Below are 6,770 nucleotides of genomic sequence, written 5' to 3' on the forward strand. Positions count from 1 at the left end.
TTCTGCATACTTTTGGCAAGAGAGCCTCAACCCCTCTTTGCTTTTGAGTGGTATGACCCACAGGAAGGGTACCAGGGCCAGCTCACCTGGACAAGACTTCCCCGAGGATTCAAAAATTCACCCACCATCTTCAACGAGACCCTACACGAGGATTTGCATGAGTACAGAACCTCCAACCCGGGAGTCACTCTGTTACAGTCTGTTGATGACTTGCTAGTAGCCGCTGAGGACTATGAGTCCTGCTCGGGGTGGACGGGAGCTCTCTTACAGACTCTGCAGGAAAAAGGGTATCAGGTGTCAGCAAAGAAAGCACAGCTCTGTCAGAGCCACGCCACTTATTTAGGCTTTGATCTCCACGAGGGAGTGCGTTCACTGTCTGAGTCCAGGAAACAGGTGATCACCCGATACCCCCGCCCCATCACGCCCCAACAAGTGAGGGAGTTTCCTGGGACAATGGGCTACTGCAGACTGTGGATACCGCGGTTCGTGGAGGTTGTCCGTGTGGATGAAAAGGCAGTGGTGGCCAAAGGGGTTTTGGCTCAGACTCTGGGGCCTTGGCAAAGGCCAGTAGCCTATCTTAGCAAAAAAACTAGATCCACTGGTGGCTGGGTTCCCCCCTTGCCTCCACATAATTGCTGCCATGGCCCTCCTGGTCAAGGATGCAAGTAAATTAATTTTGGGTCAAAATCTCATCTTGACCACTACTCACGCTATTGAAGGCCTCCTCCGGACCCCACCAGACCGGTGGATGACAAATGCCCGAGTGACAGGGTATCAAGCCCTCCTCCTCAACGAATCGAAAGTGATTTTCAGGCCCCCGGCGGGTGGCGGTGCTAAATCCAGCCACGTTGCTGCCAGAAAAGCTAGCTGACCACCCACACGACTGCGGGGAGGTCCTAACCCAGATCACAGGAATAAGGCTTGACCTCAGAGACACTTGCCTCCCGGATGCAAAGATGACTCTGTTCACAGATGGGAGTAACTACATGGCCGATGGAAAGAGGTATGCAGGGGCTGCGACAGTTTCTCCTGAACAGGAGCTCTGGAAGGCGACCGTGCCACGGGGAACCTCGGTGCAAATAGCGGAGCTGATTGCACTCACCAAGGCACTGCAGATGGCCAAGGGTAAGACCGCCAACATCTATATGGACAGCAGGTATGCCTTTGCTACTCTCCATATACATGGGGCTATTTATAAAAAAAAAAGGGGGGGGCCTATTAACAGCAGAAGAAAAAGAAATTAAAAAAAAACAGAAAAAAATTATTGGTTCTCCTCCAGACCATTTGGGACCCGAAAGAGGTGGCCGTTATGCATTGCCCAGGGCACCAAAAGGGGACTGATCCGGTTTCAAAAGGAAACCAATTAGCAGATTGAACAGCAAAGCAAGCAGCCAGGGAAACGGCTCAAGAACTGGTTACACTCCCGGCTCCAGCCCTACCAGAAAAACCAGATTATTCAGAGGAAGATTTAAAATATGTACAAAAATGGACTAAATTAGACTATGAAGGGGATTGGGCTAAGACTAGGGCAGGAAAGTTAATTCTTCCTCGAAAACTAGGGGGAAAAAATTAGCAAGCCAAATACATCAGGGCACTCATTTAGGAACACGCAAGCTTAAGGAGCTCCTGGGTGAACAGTTCCAGGTTTCTAAATGAGGGCGTATGGCTCAGGATGTGGTTGATAGATGTGCTCAGTGTCAGGCGGTAAATGCGGGAGAAACTGGGATGGGAAGAGGAGGAAGAGGAAGAGAAAGGAAACCAGGAATTTATTGGGGAGTAGATTTTACAGAGATGAAACAGGCAAAGTATGGACACAAGTATATGTTAGCTTTTGTGATACTTTTTCAGGCTGGGTAGAGGCTTTTTCTGCCAAACATAAAACAACAGGCATGGTAGCCGAAGAGCTACTAGAGGAAATAATTCCTAGGTTTGGGCTGCCTCTCTCGATTGGGTCAGACTACGGCCCTGCATTTGTGAGTTCAGTCACACAGACATTGGCCAAGGCCATGGGCGCTAATTGGAAACTACACTGTGCCTACCGGCCCCAGAACTCCGGACAAAAAAAAAAAAAAAAAAAAGAACCGGACTCTTAAAGAGACCTTGACAAAGTTAATTCTGGAGACTGGCGATGGAGGGGTGGACCTTCCTCCCTTTGCCCTCCTTAGGGCGCGATGTACATCCTACTTAAACAAGGTGACCCCATTTGAAATAATGTTCAGGTGACCCGCTCCACTCTGCCCACGGCTACAAGAGGTTGCCCTAGCGGAAATGACCGATCAGTCTGTACTCCAGTCACTGCAGGCATTACAGTCTGTCTTAAAAAGAGCCCACGCCGGGGGGGGGGGGGGGCCTGGGTGGCTCAGTGGGTTAAGCCTCTGCCTTTGGCTCAGGTCATGATCTCAGGGTCCTGGGATCGAGCCCCGCATCGGGCTCTCTGCTCAGCAGGGAGCCTGCTTCCTCCTCTCTCTCTCTGCCTGCCTCTCTGCCTGTTTGTGATCTCTGTCAAATAAATAAACAAAATCTTTAAAAAAAAAGAAGAGCCCACGCCGGGATCCAAGCTGCCTACACTGAGACGGAGACGGAAGTAGAACCACATCCTTACCAACCCGGAGACTTGGTTTGGATACGCCGTCATTGAGTGGAAAACTTGGAGCTCTGCTGGAAGGGACCATTCATGGTCATCCTGACCACCCCCATGGCAGTAAAAGTAGAAGGCATCAGGGCTTGGATTCACGCGTGTCACATCAAATGAGCCGAAAACAAGGACACCCCCCAGAAATGGGAGCCACTGCTGGTGGACCCCACTAACTGTGGACTAAAACTAAGACTCAAAAGGGTTTCATAACTTGGTCACTTTTAACCCTGTTCCTACTCAGCAGCAGCCAGGGGACACCTCATCGGCCTAAAACAGCCCAATGGAAAATCAGAAAAACACCAGATGGAACAACACTCAAGGTTAACGACCCCTCAGGTTAGCCTGTTTTCACCCTCAAGAACTGGCTGAAGAGTCAACGAATTGACTAATCTCCAAAGAAAAGGGGGGAATGTTAGGGCCAATTTAATGTTAAAACCTGTTTAACTATTAGGGCCTGCTTAGCCAGAGCAACTCCATATTGCCCAGGTAGCTATATTGTTGTTTACATCCACGGACTTCATTCTGGGAATAAACGCCCCCGTAGTTCCTGGTATGGTTCCGGGTATCGATTCCGGGAGTAAACGCCTTAACAATAGAAGCTACGTACCTTGGGTCTGTGGTTATGCCCTATAAAACCAGCCTGTGAGATCGGGAGGGGGTCGCTCTCTTCGGAGGAGGCCCTGGCCGGTCAGTCTGACTTCTAATGCTTGGCATAGAATAAGGCTTTGCATAACTTTCCCTTTGTCTCAGTTTTGTTCCTTTGATAATGGACCCCAACAGGTATAAAGGTTTAAATCTAACATTTTGCTAATAATTTTCTATTTGTCTTACTGGTTTTTTCCTTTTCTGTCTTCTTTTGGCCTAATTGACTATTTTAAAGTTTCTATTATATCTCATTTATTGGCTTATTATAACTTTTATTATTGTAACGGTTGCTTTAGGGTTTATAATACAACTTCAATTAATCAGTCTGTCTTGGGGCACCTGGGAGGATTAGTCGGAGGAGTGTGTGACTCTTGCTCTCAGGGTCATGAGTTTGAGCCCCATGATTGGTGTAAAGATTACTAAAAAGTACAAATAAACAAGAAGGAAATCACAATCTACCTTTAAGTGATAATATATTGCTTGGTGGAGGGGCACCTGGGTGGCTCAGTGGGTTAAAGCCTCTGCCTTCAGCTCAGGTCATGATCCCAGGGTCCTGGGATCAAGCCCCGCATCGGGCTCTCTGCTCAGCGGGGAGCCTGCTTCCTCCTCTCTCTCTCTCTCTGCCTGCCTCACTGCCTACTTGTGATCTCTGTCTGTCAAATAAATAATAAAAAATAAAATCTTTAAAAATATATATATACTGCTTGGTGGAAACTATAAAAACCTTACAATAGTTCCTACATTTCTCCCCTCCTATCTATTAAAAAACCCTTGAGTCTCAGCATTACTGACAATTCCAGGAGTACTAAAGCTATTCTAGGTTTCCCCCTTCCCATATTTGTATCTCCCTTCTCTGACAGACAGAAATTGGTTTCCATTATTTCAATTCCTCTGTTTGACATTTACTTCCAGACCTTGTGGGCTGCCATTCACCTGAGTGTGTGACTTGAATGCCCCCCCAAACTCATTAGGGGTCTACCAGGTCCTAACAGCCTACAAAAAAGGGGAAAAACCAGTGAGTATTTTCTAAAGCAGAGAAGAAAAGAGGAAGAGCTACAGTAGTCTATCAGACCTTTCTTGCTTGCCTGACCAGACTTTCCAGGCTCATCCTGTCCTTTTTGCCTGGACTTGGAATCAACCAAGAAGCCCTAGCTCCTTTTAGTGGAAAATGGTGTTTAAAGACCACAATCTTGGAGTCAAGTGTTTTGTCACTGCTTGATTATTAGTTTTTAAGTGTCTTTAGTGGATAGAGCTGGGAAATACCTTTCATTTTATTTATTTTATTTATTTATTTTTAAAGATTTTATTTATTTATTTGACAGAGAGAGATCACAAGTAGACGGAGAGGCAGGCGGTGGGCGGGGGGGGGGAAGCAGGCTCCCCGCTGAGCAGAGAGCCCGATGTGGGACTCGATCCCAGGACCCTGAGATCATGACCTGAGCCGAAGGCAGTGGCCTAACCCACTGAGCCACCCAGGTGCCCCCAATACCTTTCATTTTAAAGAGAAAATGTGGAGTGCCTGGCTGGCTCAATCAGTAGAGTGTGGAACTCCTGATCTCAGTGTTGTGAGTTTGAGCCCCACATTGGGTGTAGACATTAGTTCAAAATAAAATATATTTGGGAGGTAAGTGGAGGGATGGGGTAGTTGGGTGATGGGCATTAAGGTGGGTACTTGTAGTGAGCTCTGGGTATTATATGCAACTGATGAGTTACAAAATCTATCTCTGAAACTAATAATATACTATATGTTAATTAGTTTTAATTTTTAAAAAGAAATAAAATATTTTTAAATTAAATAAATAGGAGATGCACCATGCGTTTATGTTCATATTGCCAGCTTAAATTTAGGATTATAGGGTTTTTACTTATCTTCTTTGATTTCTGTTTCTTTTTTTCTTTTTTCTCTTCTGCTGAAAATCTTGTTTCCTAAGAACATTAACATATTACTTATTTGTTTTATCCCTATGCATAATTACATTGTTATAAACATAATATAGCATATATTAAATTATATTATGTATTTTGGAAAAATACCAATAGTGTTGCTAACAATATAACTACTAAAAGATTTATTTGCTCTTTTTATTTATGTATTTAATTTTTAAATATATATATATATATTTTAAGATTTCATTTATTTATTTGACAGACAGGGATAACAAGTAGGCAGAGAGGGAGTACAGGAAGCAGGCTCTCTGCTGAGCAGGGAGCCCGATGTGGTGCTTGATCCCAGGACCCTGAGATCATGACCTGAGCTGCCCAGGTGCCCCTATTTATTTAATTTTTTTAATTTTATTTATTTATTTGTCAGAGAGAGAGAAAGAGAGAGAGAGAGCACAAGCATGGGGGGCAGCAGGCAGAGGGAGAAGCAGGCTCCCCGCTAAGCGAGGAGCCTGATGCTGGACTTGGGATCATGACCTGAGCCAAAGGCAGACGCTTAACCGACTGAGGCACCCATGTGGCCCTGCTCCTTTTATTTTAAATTTTTATTTATTTAATTTATTTTTAAGTTTATTTATTTAGTTTTAGTAATCTCTACACCCATTGTGGCTTGAACTCACAATCTGAGATCAAGAGTCTCACGGTCTTCCAACAGCCAACCAGGCACCCCTATTTATTTGCTCCTTTAAAAAAAATATATTTAGGGATTTAGGGTATCTCGTTCTGGAATGTATGGTAAAATTACTTACTCTTTTTTTTTAATTAAACAACTTTTTTTGGTTAAGATTTTATTTATTTATTTGACAGAGAGACACCACAAGTAGACAGAGAGGCAGACAGAGAGAGAGAGAGGAGGAATCAGGCTCCTTGCAGAGCAGAGAGCCCGATGTGGGGCTCGATCCCAGGACCCTGAGATCACGACCTGAGCCGAAGGCAGAGGCTTTAATCCACTGAGCCACCCAGGCATCCCATGGTAAAATTACTTACTCTTGAAATAGTTCCTCTGGGTGGGTGAGTCACCAACTTTACATACAGTTACGTCTATTTGTTTCATTTTGCTTCTATTTTTTAGGGGATTATTTCCATTTCAGTTTAATTCGGGTTTATAATCGAATAAAGCATTTCCATGGTTCCAGGGACAGAAGTACAAAACGGTGTCTTTGGAGAAGTCTAGCTCTACCCATGTTCTCTCTACACTGTTCCCTCTCACCCCATCTGTCTGATACTGGCTTTTAGGTTTTCCTTTCTTTGTTTAATATAAACAAATACTTCTATATGCTTGGGCCACTTCTCCTTCTTAAACAGTAGGATACAATATACATTTTTCTCCTCTGGACTCAGTGCACCTGTTTGATGGCTTCTTAAAAAATATTTTTAAAGATTTTATTTATTATTTGACAGAGAGAGACACAGTGAAAGAGGGAACACAAGCAGGGGGAGTGGGAGAGGGAGAAGCAGGCTTCCTATAGAGCAAGGAGCCCGAGGTGGGGCTTGATCCCAGCACCCTGGGATCATGACCTGAGCCAAAGGCAGATGCTTAACAACCGAG

The sequence above is a fragment of the Martes martes genome (genome assembly GCF_963455335.1).
Source record: "Martes martes genome assembly, chromosome: 8".
Taxonomy (NCBI): domain Eukaryota; kingdom Metazoa; phylum Chordata; class Mammalia; order Carnivora; family Mustelidae; genus Martes; species Martes martes.